The sequence below is a fragment of the Passer domesticus genome, chromosome 16 (assembly GCF_036417665.1).
Source record: "Passer domesticus isolate bPasDom1 chromosome 16, bPasDom1.hap1, whole genome shotgun sequence".
NCBI classification, from domain to species: Eukaryota; Metazoa; Chordata; class Aves; order Passeriformes; family Passeridae; genus Passer; species Passer domesticus.
This window is the reverse complement of record NC_087489.1, coordinates 3,248,861-3,264,512: the sequence shown is the minus strand read 5'-3', so window position 1 is coordinate 3,264,512 and position 15,652 is coordinate 3,248,861. Positions and strand designations below refer to the sequence as shown.

The following is a 15,652-nucleotide window of genomic DNA, read 5'->3' as shown; positions in this document are numbered from 1 at the left end:
AAAGGAATGCAAAGATCACAGAGGAGATGGTGGTTCCTGCCGTGCACACAGGGGAATAGAGGAGGGAATAATCTTCCCCACGAGGAGACACATTCAGATTCCAGCAGGCAAATGCAGCACAGAACATTGAGTCCTGTGGCTGAGACATAACATGGGAAAAGGAGCAGACACAAAATCACCTTTATTCCTGAAATCTTTTAGTAGGATCAGTGGTGGAGTGTTAATTTGGCAGTGTAAGTACTGCCAGTGGAGCCGTGGGTCAGCAACAATCCACTGTCTCCATTGGTGGAAGTAAAACTGTGTGTAAAATATGTGTAGGTGCCTGCAGGAGGTACCATGAATGCACTTCAGGGTTAGGAACATCCAAATACAGTGCTGGAGGAGAAACACGTGTGGACCTCACTTTCCTTGAAAATGGGTCTAAAATCCTTCAAATGATCCCGTCGGTGCAGAAACAAGTTTGCAAAAACATTGTTTCATTAAACTTCTGCATTTTTGAAGTTGTTCATTCAGCTGAGCCATCGGTAATTAGCGTTTAAACACTTTGAGAATATTCATTAGCTTTGCCAACCCTCCTGGCAAAAGAAAATCACTCCTGGCATCCAGGATGGGTCAGGGGTCAAAGCACCTGGCAGGGATGTCTCTGGAGGGAGCTGGGAGCTGCTGGGGACCCTCCTCTGCCTCTGCCTGTCTCCTCAGGACACGGAGCCGCAGAGCAGCTCCTGGGCACAGCAGCATCAGCCACATCTCCTGCTGGATAAACTGCTTGGCCTCTGCTCTTTCCTTCATCCACATGCTGATGAGATCACAGACACAGGGACAGTGATACTGTCCCCTGAGCAAGGCAGCAGGGTTTGGTGTGTCCGAGAGAAAGTCCTGGCCAGTGTTCACTCCAGAAAAAAAATCCTATTTTTTCTGGAAATAAGGCAACGGCTGCTGTTATTTCCCACCTGGCAGCTCTGATCTGAGAGGGTGGAATCAGTGCACAGGAGGGAACATTTGAGTCTGGGGGTTTTCCTGGAGCTCACCACACTGCTGGCAGCACTGGCAGAGCCTGAACCTCCAGCACCTTTGGGCTCGTGTCACCAGCCCTGTGTGCAAAGAGGGAATATCCCCCCCGTTGGCAGGGGGAGGAATATTTTAATTTCTAAACTAACCTTGTGTGTTATGTGGTGCTGCTGAGAAGCCGCAGCCACTGAGTCCCACGATGTCATTTTTACAGACTCTGGTCAGAGCAGGATCTCACTTTGAAATGAAAACATTCAGGCTTAAAATAGAAACCCACACAGAACTGTACAGCCTCCTGAGAGTGGCTTTTTAGGGCTGCTGCTAAAATTGCCCCATTAAAAGCCTATAAGGTGCTGCAGAGCCATCAGGCTGCCACGTGTAGGGATTTTATGGTGGCTGCATTTTATTTCCTAATTTTGATGGGCCAAAGGCTGGCGAGCAGAGAGCAAATATTCACAGTATCTCCAGTTATCCCTGTGTTTCTGTCTCCTGTGCAGTGGGAGCAGGCACAACACAGCTGCTGGGGTGCCAGTTCACACTCAGGGCCACCCCACATGTGCCACCCAGATTTGTTCTGGGCAGTTGGGAGAGCTGTGGTGCCAAAGCTGTGACGTGGCCACACGTGCTAGGCTCTGAAATCCTGCCAGTCCACGTGCTCAGAGCATCCAGGAGGGAAAGAGCCACCCAACATTAATTATGACTTTTGAAGCTTTGCCTAATTACATTGTCTCTCTTAAGAAAATGACACAAATATTTATGAGTGGGACTTTTAATTCTCATTGTAATCAGTGACATAAATAGGTAACACCTTTATAAAGAGTTAATAAAAATGTGTCAACACAAGCTCCAGCACAAACTATCGAGCAGTGTGCAGTAAAACATTCCAGTGTTTATTGTATTGATTGAATATTCATGAGATGCCAATTTAAATTACAGTTCACAACTGTTGCTGTGTCTAATGAATAATTTAAACAAGTGTGGCCAAAGAGATTTCAACGCTGCATTAGCAAACTGCAAGGGATTAAGCAACAGAGAATTTATAATTAGCTTTGTATATCCTATAATAAATTCATTGGAAAGATGGTTTTAATTATCCCACATGTTAATTCAGAATTCAGTGCATTAATTTTCGATTGAAAAGTAACCCTTTCTTCCCAGATAATATTTTTGGCTCTTCTTCATCTTCTGCATCTCAAGAAGAGAGAATTGCAAGTATGGGATGACTTAATTTTTGCAAATCTCATCCATCATGACACAGCATTTGTACCTGCCCATCTCGGGTCTGGAGCAATTCCTTTTTTCCATTTCCAGCTGGGGAAGCTGAGACCAATGAGATCAAATTCCCGTCCCACAAGCTGGATCCCAGAATCCTGCTGGAGCTTCTCCCAGATCTGTGTGCTGCTGCACATCCTCTTTGATCCACTCCTGGCCACTTGGGCAATGTTTTCTGCTCCTGGCAAACAAGTCTGTGACAGTGATAGAAGTTTTTGGCAGTTGTCTCCTATAAGCAGCTTTAGGGTTTTGTTTCAGAAAGGAGGATGTGTGTAGATAACAAGTGTAAACCTCAGAGTTGGAGCTGAGATCGCTGCATTCTTCAGAGCCAAACAGGAATGGTTTTGTCTCTATTTGGCAAGTCTGTAAAGGGCTTTCTCCTGGGGGAGGTTGGCCCTTTTGCCACAGGGACAGGGCTGCAGAGTCCCTGCCATTTGTCCATATCCAGGGTGAGAAGGGCACCAGCCCTGTGCCTCTGAGGGGCTGGGGCTGCACTGACAATGTGGCTTTGACCTCGGGTAACAAGGGGACAGCAATGTCCTCAGCAGCAGAGAGGCCTGAGCTCCTCATCAGCTGGTGTTCAGCCCTTAGAAATTGTGAATATTTCCTGTGCTTTCCCCTCCACCTGCTCTCCCTAAGCCATCCCTTCACCTTGCTGGTCGTCCCCAAAGCCTGTCCATATGCACAGACACAGTTGTAGCTCTTGCAGAACCTCATCATTTGTGCTGAAACTCCCTGGCCAGAAAAAACTTGGGAAGTATTCCAAGGAGCACAAACCCTCACACCTCCGTGCAGCCGCCCATGCTCAAAGCCTGTCTGGGAAGATCCAAAGGTGTCTTGTGGTGCACATGGGGGAGGAAAGTGCTGCCTTTCCAGGTGGTTTTGTTTAATTCCAGGGCAGCAGGTTAATGAGATTGCTGGGATTTGTGACTTTATCTGGAATGTAAACACGAGCCTGGCACGTGTCCTCGGTGTCTGATCAGATGGAAATGCAAATGCGGCGCCGAGCGTGGCGTGCCATCCAAAATGTTTTGGTGACACAACGTGCAAGACAAAATAACGATCACTTTTTTTAATTGAAATGTCTTCTGTTGCATTTGAGTCCTGCCATATCCATCTAATCAACAGCCTGGCACCGAGGGGGATGTGCCTGAGCTGGAGGTGGAAGCTCCTTGGGGAGGGGGAACACCCAGGGCTGTCCCAGGAGCCACCGGCTGTGCTCAGACTTCCCCCAAGACTTTAATTGCTGCTTTAGTGCCTCTGTCTTCTGGGTGACTGGAGTTACTTAAGGTGATGAATGGAGAGCATGGCTGGAATGCAGTAATGTTGTTGTTGGCACGTATTGATTAAACCTCAAGGCTCAATTGATCAAGCTCCCCAGTGCCGGCGTGTAATCCCAGGGGAAAAAATCAAGCCTGTAATGGGGTTATGCTTTACTCTTGGTTTACCACTTGGGTTATATGTTTTGGGAGGGAAGGAAGTGTTTGTGATGGCCTGAATCCCTGCTGTTACCAGGATTAAATGAGGACTGGCAGTAGGAACACTTGTTATTGTGGCAACCCAGTCCTGGGCAGACCCAAACCTCATTTAACATGGCATATCTCACCTCCAGGAACTGAGTGCCTGTCTCGGTGTTAGAAGGAAATAAATGAATCTCTGAGGTGTTTGTTATCCATTATGAGGAAGCCCAAGAGGACAGAGATGCTGCTGGACTGAATATTCTTCCCCTGGTCTCACTTAGTACACTACATTTAATCTGATAAACTGCATTGCACAGTGCAGGCAGAGCAGCAGCTCAGGTTAATGTTGTGCTGGAACCTAAGTGAGCACTTCCTAAATCTGTATGGCTTCCATTCTGCATTTATGTAGATTTTGGCCTGTCTGTAACTTGGAAGAGCAGCTGCAGTTGCATTGGCTGGCTAAGAAAGGAGATGGGTTTGCCATTGTCAGCAGTCAGAACAGAAGTTACAGCATGTGGCTCCTGTGGCAGGAGTCAGCGCTTGGGTTTCCCTTCCCTCTTCCCTCCTGCAATTAATTTTATATGTACAGAGTCATTTGGGCTTTTCACACCTAATTTAAGCGTTCAGCATTTGCTATAATTAAAGGCAGGAAGATAACTGACTGTGCCTCCTGGTAACAGTTTGTGTGATGCAGCGAGGTCCTGGCACATCCTGCAGCTCTCAGAGGTTCCCCCCTGCAGGGCAGGAGCAGCACTGTGCTGGTGGAGAACTGGTGTGCTGGAGGTTCAGTTTTGTCTCAAATTGCTCCAGCAGAGCTGGGCTTTGAAAATCCTACAGTTTCCCCACACATATTGAGCCACAGAGCCATCCTCCTTCCCTGCATGCTGGTACTCCTGGTATTAAGAGGCCCTTATGAAACACTTATTCCAAACTAACACAATAATCCCAGCAATATCTGGTGCAGAGACAAACTGAGTGAGGGCAAAAAGGGGGCAGCTCCCTGCAGATGTGCAGAGGAGCTGTGGTTTGTGTGCACATGTGGGATCAGCACAGGGACCCAACTCTTTCTAATGCTGCGGTGTTTCTTGTGGTGCTTGAAAAGTGGGCTGTGAGACTTTGCAATCAAAAAAAAACCCTATTAAAATTCATTCCCAGAGTTTAATCCCACTGGGATGAGTTTTCTATCTAGTCTTCCCAGTTTCCTGTTGTGTTCTAAAATTGCTTCTTTTTGCCTTCTTCTCCTTCTCCTTTTTTTTAATGCTCCATGCAATAAAACGTGGACGTCTCTCATTACCTGTGAGTCTATTGCTTTATGTGAATGCAATATCTAAAGTGTGTGAAAAGAGCCAGGAGAGACATAAAGCAAAGGGAAGCTGGGAGTGCAGAAAGGCTTCAATCAGCTGCACAAGCCCAGGGAGGGGGCAGTAAATGCTGGGGGAGATGAGGGGGCCAGCCCTGGGATGGGGGAGTGTTGGTGCTGCCGTGGGGGAGATGGGTCCCGTGAGGGGAGCTCTTGCCAATGTTAGTTTTTATCCCCCTGAGAAGAAAACACCTGGATTTACACAATCCAGCATCTTCTCCAGCCAAAGTGAAGCTTCTTGCTGCCCTGCCAGGCTGGGCACAGTTCCATGGTTATCACCAAGTGGTGTCCAGGGATGTGCCAGGCTGCTCTCCCTGGGGAAGGGCTGGGTGTGATCCTGCCTTGGCAAGGACACACAGCACAGCACACTATGGCCCTGCCCATGCTGCTTCCACAAAAAGTAAGTTAAATTATTGGCCCCCAACCCACCTGGAGCAGAGCTTTAGTCCATCCCAGCAGTTCAAAGTCTTGTGAGGAGGCTGAGCTGTAACACAGGGTGTTAAATATCCAATAACACCAAGGATGTTGTGACCCACCAGGAAAAGCAAACCCCCCAAGGAATCTCTGTCTGAAGATGGGAAATGCTTTCTGTCTCTAGTGTTTTCCTGCCTTCCCTTTTGTTTTTAATGCCTAAGGTTATTTACATGACACCAGATCTCTGCTTCTCAGGAGTTTGTGTCTCACATGCTGTCCTTGACCCGTGGGATGGCTTTGCTGGGCAGGTGATGGAGTGCACAGCTTAGCAGGATCCTCAGTTCCCACTGATGAACAAAAGGGCACCTCAGGCATGTGGCCAGGGACCACCTGTAGCCCCACACCACCTGAGGTGTCTCAGCCCAGCCTTGGAAGCAGCAAGTTCTGTTTATAGGGGTACTTGTTGTAGAAGGTTTCAACACTGACTCCATGTTTCACCAGTATCTTTGGGATTCAAAGGTGAAAGACAAAAATGAAAGAAAATATGATGGATAAACAGGTCTGATACTGAAAGATATTTCCCCTTGCTTGAGATGCTTTTGCTTCACCATTACACCCAAATAATGGAACAAAAATACTCCATGAGACAGTTTGTCTGCTCCTCCATCCACCTCGAGTGTGGAGACAGAAATCCAGATTAAGGAAATCATTCTGGATGGGCTCCAGGCCTGGCAGACCCTTCTCAGCTCCCAGCTCCATCTTGGCCCCCTCAGCCCCTCACCTTCACCCTGAATTTTTATCATCTGCCCCTTTTGCTTCTATTCCCCTCCACAGCTGCTGCTCCCTGTCTTTCCAATACACATGTAGGGGCTGTGACAATTTTATTAAGTTTTATACTCCCCATGGGATATAGAAGAAGGGGATCAGGGTCTGCTGCTATTTAATTACCTCCCAGTGCCCATTCCAGGGAATTCTGTCCCAGCTTTTGGTGCTGGTGTTATGGTGTTCTGCCTGGATGAGTATCAATTCCCTTCCTCTACAAATGGTTTTTGCAAAATCGCTAAATAATGCGTTCAGAAAACAGGCTGGGAATTAATGGGATAGATTATTTGCAAACATGTTCACTGAATTATCAGGCTTGTTCTTTATCCGTAAAATAATGTACTTTTAAAAAATGGAGTTTATTGAAGATGTTATTTACAGACAGTTCTCCAGCTGAGAACTGCAGGAGCACTGACAGGGCACGTGCACAGCCCAGCTGCTCTTCCAGTGCCAGAGCACCCCTGCTCCTCCAGATCACTGAATCCTGGAATGGCTGGGCTTAGAAGGGATTTACAAACTGCCCACTGGCAGCCCCTGCCGTGGCAGGGACACCTTCCACCATCCCAGGCTGCTCCAAGCCCTGTCCAGCCTGGCCTTGGGCTCTCCCAGGGATCCAGGGGCAGCCCCAGCTGCTCTGGGCACCCTGTGCCAGGGCCTCACCTCCCTCCCAGCCAGGAATTCCTTCCCAATATTCCATCCATTCCCTGCCCTCTGGCCATGGGAGCCATTCCCTCTGTCCTGTCCCTCCATGTCTTGTCCCCAGTCCCTCTCCAGCTCTCCCGGAGATCTGGATCCTTCTCTCCTCCAGGTCAGCACCCCAAGCTCTTCCAGAGCTGAGAGCCTCCACCCCTTGGAGCATCTCTGTGGACTCCTGGATCACTCCAGACTCCACACCCTTCCTTCTTTGGGGTCCCCAGAGCTGGGGGAGCTCTGCAGGTGGGGTCTCACCGGAGCAGAGGGACAGGACCCCCCTCCTGCTGCCCTCCCTGTGGGATGACCCCAGGCTGCAGTTGGGTTTCTGGGCTGCCACTGCTCATGGACAGGTCATGTTCAGCTTCTCAACCACCCACGTCCTCCTCAGGGCTGCTCTCAGTCCATTCCTACACAAACACAACTGGGAGAAGCCCTGGGAGCCTTGTCTGGGGACATTGTGTGGCTTTAAGGTGAAGCTTCGTGTTTGAGAGCATTGCATTTGAAACTGCCAACACTCATTGGAAAGATCAGGGTTTTATTTAAAGCGCTTAAAGCAGAAAAGTTTCTTTTCTCATATTTGTCTGCTCAGGTTCCCTCTAAGCCATCAGGCTGAGCTTGTCTGTACATGGCTTCTGATAACTGAGGAGCTCTGCTAATGCTGGTATTTAATAATTCCTGGAATATTGGGGAAGCTCTGGGGGACTAGAAAAGAGCTAATGTGCAAATATTTAAAAAGGGAAACAGAACAGCTCTGGTAATTACAGACCTGTCAGTCTGTCATCAATCCTCAGCAAAATAATGGAGTGGCAGATCCAGGCCTCAATTAATAAAGAATTAAGGGAAGGTAATATAATTAATGCCAATCAACATGGGCTGATGGAAAACAAATCTTGTCAAACTCACTTGATATCTTTTTTGATGAGATTACAGGTTTGGGTGATAGAGGTAACAGTGTTAGCATAACACACTCAGACATCTGCAAGACTTTTGACTTGGAAGCACAAAATCTACTGAGGAAGTTGAACAATACAAACCCAGTGTTGCACAGGTTTGGTGGGCTGGATTGTCACTCTGTCTTGCTGCAGGGTTTTTATGTCTCTGCAAAAGGAAACATTAAATAATTGCCAGTGGAGCTGGCAGGTGATGGGAGCAGGAAGGTGGCACAAGGCAGAGGCAGAGCTTCTGGCATGGCCTGGTAAGCTGATCCCCAACAGAGAAGGTGTATTTGGGAAAACAGTATTGTCCTCCTTGCAGGAGCAAAAATGGTCCTTCAAGGTGAGGACTCCTCTCCTTAGAGATGGTGGCTCTGGAAAAGGGCTGTGAGATGTTTTGGGTGGGTGCTGCTGAGGGAGATGTGCAAAAAATCATCCAGAGCAATGAGCAGGGTGGGGAGCATGGAGAGAGGGCAGAGCTCTGTGTGTGTCTTTGGCCAGGGCAGGACGGGGTGGATGGTGCTCTGCAAGTGCTCTGGGGAAGGAGAAAGGGTGAGAGCCCTCCAGTCTGGCCAGGGCTGGGCTGTGAGCTCCAGGAATGGGCTGTGAGCTCCAGGGATGGGCTGTGAGCTCCAGGAATGGGCTGTGAGCTCCAGGACTGTGAGCTCCAGGGATGGGCTGTGAGCTCCAGGGATGGGCTGTGAGCTCCAGGGCTGTGAGCTCCAGGGATGGGCTGTGAGCTCCAGGAATGGGCTGTGAGCTCCAGGGCTGTGAGCTCCAGGAATGGGCTGTGAGCCCCAGGGCTGTGAGCTCCAGGGCTGTGAGCTCCAGTAATGGGCTGTGAGCCCCAGGGCTGTGAGCCCCAGGGCTGTGAGCTCCAGGGCTGTGAGCTCCAGGGATGGGCTGTGAGCTCCAGGGCTGGACTGTGAGCTCCAGGGCTGGCAGCACAGGCTGGCCACAGAGGCTGCATTCTGGGCTTGCTCCAGGGATCATCCACAGGGGGATGTGACAGATGAATCCACCCCCCCAGGCAGGTTCTGAACCCCACAGAGAGGAGTTCCCCATTTCTTTGCCACCCTCCTCTCTCCATCCCCTCCCCGTGTGGTGCCCTGGGCTCACAAAGGTGCTTTAGATCCCTTTGTCACAGCCACCACAATAAAATCAGGAAGGCTCATGAAACCCAGGGCTGGGGAAAGCTGTGCCTTCAAACCTGCCCCACTGTAGGTCTGTGTCTCAGAAATGCTTTTTTAAAGCCATGGATGTGGATCCTTCCTCTTTGCTGCCTGGTTCTGAGTTCAGAGATGCTCCTTCAGATCGTGTTTGCAAACTTGAATCTATAAAACCTTTTTTTTTTCCACTGTGCTCAATGAAGACAAACTGTAATTTCAAAATAGATCAAAAAATTTCCACGTGCCCAAACCCCCAAAGCTGGCCCCAGCAGTTCCAATGGGCTCCTGTGCTGCAAAGCCCCACCGTGGCATCCTGGTGGGGGTACAGGTCCCCAGGAGCTGGCAGAGGGGACCCTCTGTGTGCTTGGTCCCTCTGGGAGCTGGACACACCCAGGAGGGAAGTGACAACCACAACTGGGAATGCCAGTGCACAGGGAAATCCTCTGCCTTGTGATAAATGCCCCCCACCTCCTCCAAAATAAATTACTTCCTTTTTAAATCCTTTCCAACTGTTCCCCTCGTGTTCATAATAGGATGATCGGTGGAACCAAAGATGTGGCTGTTACTTTAAAGGATAAATTAGTTTGACTCTTAACTCAATAATTAAAACTGTTATGGCTATGAGCCTGCAGGGATAATGTACTATTATTATAGTCATTTGTTTCAATTAAATGCTTACTGATTTTACAATAGCAGCTGGGCACCTGTGTGAGATAGCTATTACTCTGAACAAGACATCTCAAATTCCAGCAGAAATTTGTCACTGCACTAAAGCATTTTACACAGACCATGAAAGTTTATTAGGAGCAGTTACAAATCGGGAAGAGGAGGGGTGGTAATTGGGGATATATTTTCTTATCAGCTCCTCTCTCTCCTGCTCTCTCTCTTTTTTAAGTAAATCATCTTTAAGTATTTCAGCTATGGTGATGCGTTTCCACTGAAACTTCAATACAGGAAAAGCCTGCTGGGAAAACTTTGCTTCAAAGCTGTTCAGCAGATAATTCCTCTCCCTGGCTGATTGTGATTATAAAGCCTTGTTCTTGGGAACAAACCCAAGGAGAGGGAAGCTGTGCTGGGGATGAGCCTGGTGGCTGCCCCTGGAGCAGCTGTTTGCCTTGCCTGGAGAGGAAGAGCCTGGGTGAGGAAGGCTGTGACAGCTCAGGCCACCTGTGTTAACTGATCCTGGGAAGGGTGGGAGTCATGGAATCATGGAATGGGTTGGGTTGGAATGGACCTTAGAGACATCTCATCCCACCCCCTGCCATGGCAGGGACACCTTCCACCATCCCAGGCTGCTCCAAGCCCTGTCCAGCCTGGCCTTGGGCACTGCCAGGGATCCAGGGGCAGCCCCAGCTGCTCTGGGCACGCTGTGCCAGGGCCTCAGCACCCTCATAAAAAGTTTCTTCCACATACCTACTCTGAATCATCTCTCTTTTAGTTTAAACCATCACCCTGTGTCCTGTCACAACAGGTCCTGCTAACAGACCTGTCTCCATCTTCTAAGCTCCTTTAGGCACTGGAAGGGGCTCTCAGGCCTCCCTGGACCCTTCTCTTTCCCAGGTGAGCACCCCCAGCCTGTCTCAATAACAGAGGTGCTGCAGCCCTTGGAGCATCTCTGTGGCTTCTGGACTCTCTCCAGCAGCTCCACATCCTTCTGGAGCTGGGAGCCCCCAGGCTGGGGCAGCTCTGCAGGTGGGGTCTCCCCTGAGCAGGGAGAGGGGCAGGGCTCCCCTGTGTGCTGCCCACGCTGGGGGATGAGCCCAGGACAGGGCTGGGGTGCCCAGGTGCTGGGGTGCCTGGCACATGGAGTGCTGCCCCTCGGTGCTGCCCACTCCTGCTCATCTTGGCCATTGTTCCAGCTCAGGGGGGTGCAGGGCAGGGCTGTGTGGCAAACTCCAGCCAGGTTTCTCTTTCTGCTGCTCCCTGGGTACCACACACCTGGTTTGGCATGGGTCCCACCAATGCAGCCCAGCCAAGCAGGCAGCAGGGCTGGGCACTGGGGCATCGCTGCTCCCAGGGCAGAGCACACCACGGGGGAATCACACAGAACCTCTGGGTCTGCAGCAGTCTTAACAGCTATTGAAATTAAGGAGGAAATTAATGAAGAGATATTAAGTCAAGTGTTTCCCGGGGTATGGGCCTCTGATGTACCAGGGAGAGCAAAAAATGCCTCCCCCATAGTAATTAAGCTTAAGGAAGGGGCACTACCAGTGAGAATTAAATAGTACCCCCTAAAAAAGAAGCCAGTGAAGGAATCAGCCCAATAATTGAAAATCTTCTGCAGTTAGGGTTATTGATTTCAATACCCCCATTTTACCTGTTTGGAAGCTACTTCTGCCTCCTGAGCACAGGGCTTGTTCTTGGCTGAGACCAAGGAAGGTGAGAGAAGGAGGAAGAGAAGTGTCTGATGAAGCCCTTTTCTGACCCAGAGATGGGGCAACTGAGAGGTGTTTTAAAAACTTTTATTCCATTTTCAGTCTCATGAGAAGCGTGACATGATACAGATGTTATAACTCACAACCAGAAGCTACCTATTTATTAATTATAATACATTATAAGTATTTCTTGGCTTATGATCTTTTGATCATTAAAATTACTCTTTGTAAATCCTACCACATTATATCTTTTTAAATTATATTTCTCGAAATTATCTAGTCTTATTTATAAAACTATCTTTTTAAACTTATGTCTAGTTCTATTTCTCTTTTAACAATATCTGTCTTATTCTATAATATTTCTAAGTTAACATTTCTTATCTCAAAGTTTACGTACAAATACACACTATATAATCTTTCTATCAAACGTTAAGAATTCTTTACAAATCCTTTTCCCACAGAGGAGGAGAAAAATCCCATGGAAAGCAAAGGCAGAAGGTGGCTTTAGGGGTGGGACCTGCCTCGGGGCTGCAGTTGGGAGTCAGGATTTAGCAGGAGGCAATTCCATGGCACAGCATCCCTGCCTGAGCCCTGCTGGCTGCTGCTCTCCCCCAAGAGCTGCTTTTTACATTAGAATTTTGGGCAACGGTGCACTTGAAGCTGGGCTTGACACATTTGAAACATTATCTGTGTTAGCAGAGCACCCCAGTCCCCAGCTGGGCTCTTGCTCATGGCATTTGTCACTCCTGAATTCCCCTTCTCCCAGAAACAGGGAACGTGGACCATGTGCTGTTTGTCTGCCTGTTCTTCTCTCCTTCTCTGGATTAGCTGGAGCATTTATGGGCCTGATATGCATATTCATTAAAAGAATTGAAATATTGTGGAAAAGAAGCTGTCTTGAGTTAGCACAGCCTTTGGGAATCTGCTAAGTAAGATGCACTTAATTACTTTAGCAATGACTACATCACACTGCACTCTGGGTTTCCTCTGAGAAGCAAAACATCTTTTCAGCCCAGCAAACCCATCCTGGGCCTTTTGCAGCACCTCGTGGTGAGCTTGAAGGGCTGAATTCCCGGGCTGGAGAGGGGATCTGGGCTGCCTCTCACAGCCTCTGCTCCTGGGAAGGGGCTGATCACATTTATGGGGATATTTAATTCCACTGTGTTTCCAGTGGGCTCTGTGGGGCAGGGAAAGGCATGGGACAGCCCCACTGAGCCCAGGGCTGGCACTGCATCCCACAGGAGCAGGTTGTTTTCTTTCACACAGCATTCATAACCTCCTTTCACTTTGGCTTGCCATGATCACAGTTTCATTCATAATTTCCTTGCCTAATTAGGCCGTTTGCTGCTGGGAGTCACCTCAAAATCCTGCTCCTGGAGGTCTCTCTTTCCTTGGGTCTTTTTTGGGGGGTATCACGTGCTCTGGGTGCCAGCTCAGTGTCAGCAGGATCCTGCAGTGAGAAGCAGGAATAACCCTTTCCCTGCCTTGAGTGAGAGCCATCCTCATCCTTAATCCTATTTAAGAAGCTCCAGTGCTGCACACGAACAACTCACCATCATTTTCACTCCAAATATTTCACAGCTGGAAAACCCAAGTGGCTTTTCCACCACTCCTGGGGACACCAGGAGTCATCACCAGGAGTGATAGAGAGGTGGCAGCCTGGCATGTTGTTTCCAAAATTGTATTTTTTTAAAAAGTAAAGGGAAGCAGAGAAAAATGCAGTGAGTGCCAAATGGTGAGGGCAGTTCCTGGTCAGCAGGGTGCATGTGAGGAGCTGTGCATGTCCTGCAGAGCCTCCTGGACTGGGGGAGAAGAGATGCAGATGTGGGAGAGGGAGAGATTCAACTAAATAAAATATTCAACTAAAAGCACTTTTATATCATGCAATTGTAGAATGCTTTGGGTTGTGAGGGACCTTTAAAGGCCACCCAGTGCCACCCCCTGCCATGGCAGGGACACCTTCCACTGTCCCAGGCAGCTCCAGCCCTGTCCAGCCTGGCCTTGGGCACTGCCAGGGACCCAGGGGCAGCCACAGCTGCTCTGGAAAATCTGTGCCAGTGTTTTACCATCTCCATTGTAAAAAACTTCTATCTTATATCTAAGCTAAATCAACCCTCTTTTAGTCTAAAACCACTGTCCCTTGTCCTATCACCTGAATAAGGGTCTGTCCCCATCCTTATGGGGATGTAAAGGAGTTGGGAGGGGCAAGCTGGGCTAAGGTATCCTTGGAGAACAATGTCCCAGGAAAATTGCTGGGTCTCTGCTGCTTGAAAGGTTCTGTGATGGGGCTGCTGAGAGCATGGGGCTCCTGGAGGAGCTCTCTGAGCCAGGCTCAGGTTCCTGGTTTTTTCTACAAATTTTCAGAGGCATTTGCAGCATGTGGCCCATATCCATAATTGCACTCCTGGACTTGTTCTGCTCTGATGCATAAATAACATGCACTGTAAAGAAAAATGCGTGATTACATATTTAATGGATAAACTGAGCCGTTGTGGTCCATTGGCCACGTAATAAAAGTTTCAAAAAAATTGTCTTAATACAGTATTTCCTCAGGAGACTACTGTGGCTGAAACGTGAGCAAGCTGTTTTAAATTTTAGAATTTTTTAAGCCACATCTCATAGCCTGCCCCATTTCTCCCATCTTCCAAACTTTCCCTTCATTTAAATTTAAAATAAGGACAATAAATTATTCTTTTCCTTAGCAGCTGGCAGATCTTCTCCAACATGAAAGGTCTGGATTAAACTGACAAAACCCAAGACAAATGTACATTTTTTGGCTGGAGTTTGGGAATTGCTCACTGCTCAGCAGATGGGAGCTGTGTCCCCACCTTGCACGCTCCCTGTCACTGCCTGTCTCACCCAGGCCATTCCCATGGCTTTTGCAAATTCTGTTTAAAAGCAAAAATTGCATCTCTGGTGCCCCCTGTGCTGCCCAAGCCTGGTGTCTGTCTCCATGGGTGCATCATCCTCGATGTCTTTATGACCAGGACAGCCAGAGCTCTGCAGTAAGACACATAATAAGGTTTCAAGGGCACATTATAAGGTTTTAAGGGCACACAAAATTTGCCATAGTTAATCTCTATGCCCCTAAGCAAAGCATAGTTAAGCTCTGTGCCCCTTTGCCTCTAAGCAAAGCCAGCCCTGCTGCCTCCTTGACACCACCAAAGCCAAGGGCAGCACTTCAGTGTGGCCCCTAAGTCAGCCTCAGTCAGACTGGTGCTTTTGAAATGCAGGAATGTATTTAATTCCTGTGAGTTCAATCCCTTCACAATTAATACAGGAAAGGGGCAGATCCAGGGAAAGCTGTTCTGCTGACACTGCTGCTCTTCTGCTGGAGAGTCCAAAGGAGAGCAGAACATTCTGTCTGTGTCAAGGTGTGCTGTAAAGCTCTTGATTCCTGACCTGCAGCGGGAAATCTGGGTTTGTGTTTGGATTTATGTCCTCTGAAGCCTTTGGAGGCCTCACAGGTCTTCCCTAGGTCTTCTTCTGTGTGTGCTGTTGATGGTGTTGGTGAATCTCCCCTGGAAATGAGGGATTGCACCTCAGTGGGCTGATCAGGAGCTCAGGTCTTTAATCTCACATTAGCATTAATCAGATTAAGGTAAAAGGGGAAAAGTCTGACAAGTGTTTCAGGTAGGGTTTGCGTCCCTCCCACTCCATGGCTGGATGAGGCTGTGCAGGAGCCAAGCTCTACTAGATCAGCAAGGATGGATCCTGTGGGAAAATGGGGTTTTGGGGGAAATGATTCAAACTGGGAATGGGGTCCTGATGCACAAGACAGCAGGGTTTGTCCTTATCTCATCTCATCTCATCTCATCTCATCTCATCTCATCTCTTATTTGCTTCTTGGTGTAGTGGGGCTGGACCTTCTGGAATGAATCCAGAGGAGGCCATGAAGATGCTCCAAAAGCTGGATCCCCTCTGCTCTGGAGCCAGGCTGGGAGAGCTGGGGATGTTCACCTGGAGAAGAGAAGGCTCTGGGGAAACATTAGATTCCCTTCCAGTGCATAAAGGGTCTGCAGGAGAGCTGGAGAGGGACTGGGGACAAGGGATGGAGGGATAGGACAAGGAGGAATGATTTTAATTTGTAGGAGGGTAGGTTTAGATGGGATATTAGAGAAGGTGGGGAATGCCTCTGTGAAGGTGA

General features: G+C 48.7%; 1 protein-coding gene across 2 annotated transcripts in view; it reads left to right on the top strand.

Annotated features, from left to right (window-relative positions):
* The window catches only part of TOX2 (TOX high mobility group box family member 2), a 153,459-nt gene that overhangs the window by 110,857 nt on the left and 26,950 nt on the right, over positions 1 to 15,652 (top strand). The gene's annotated exons all lie outside the window — the stretch shown is intronic.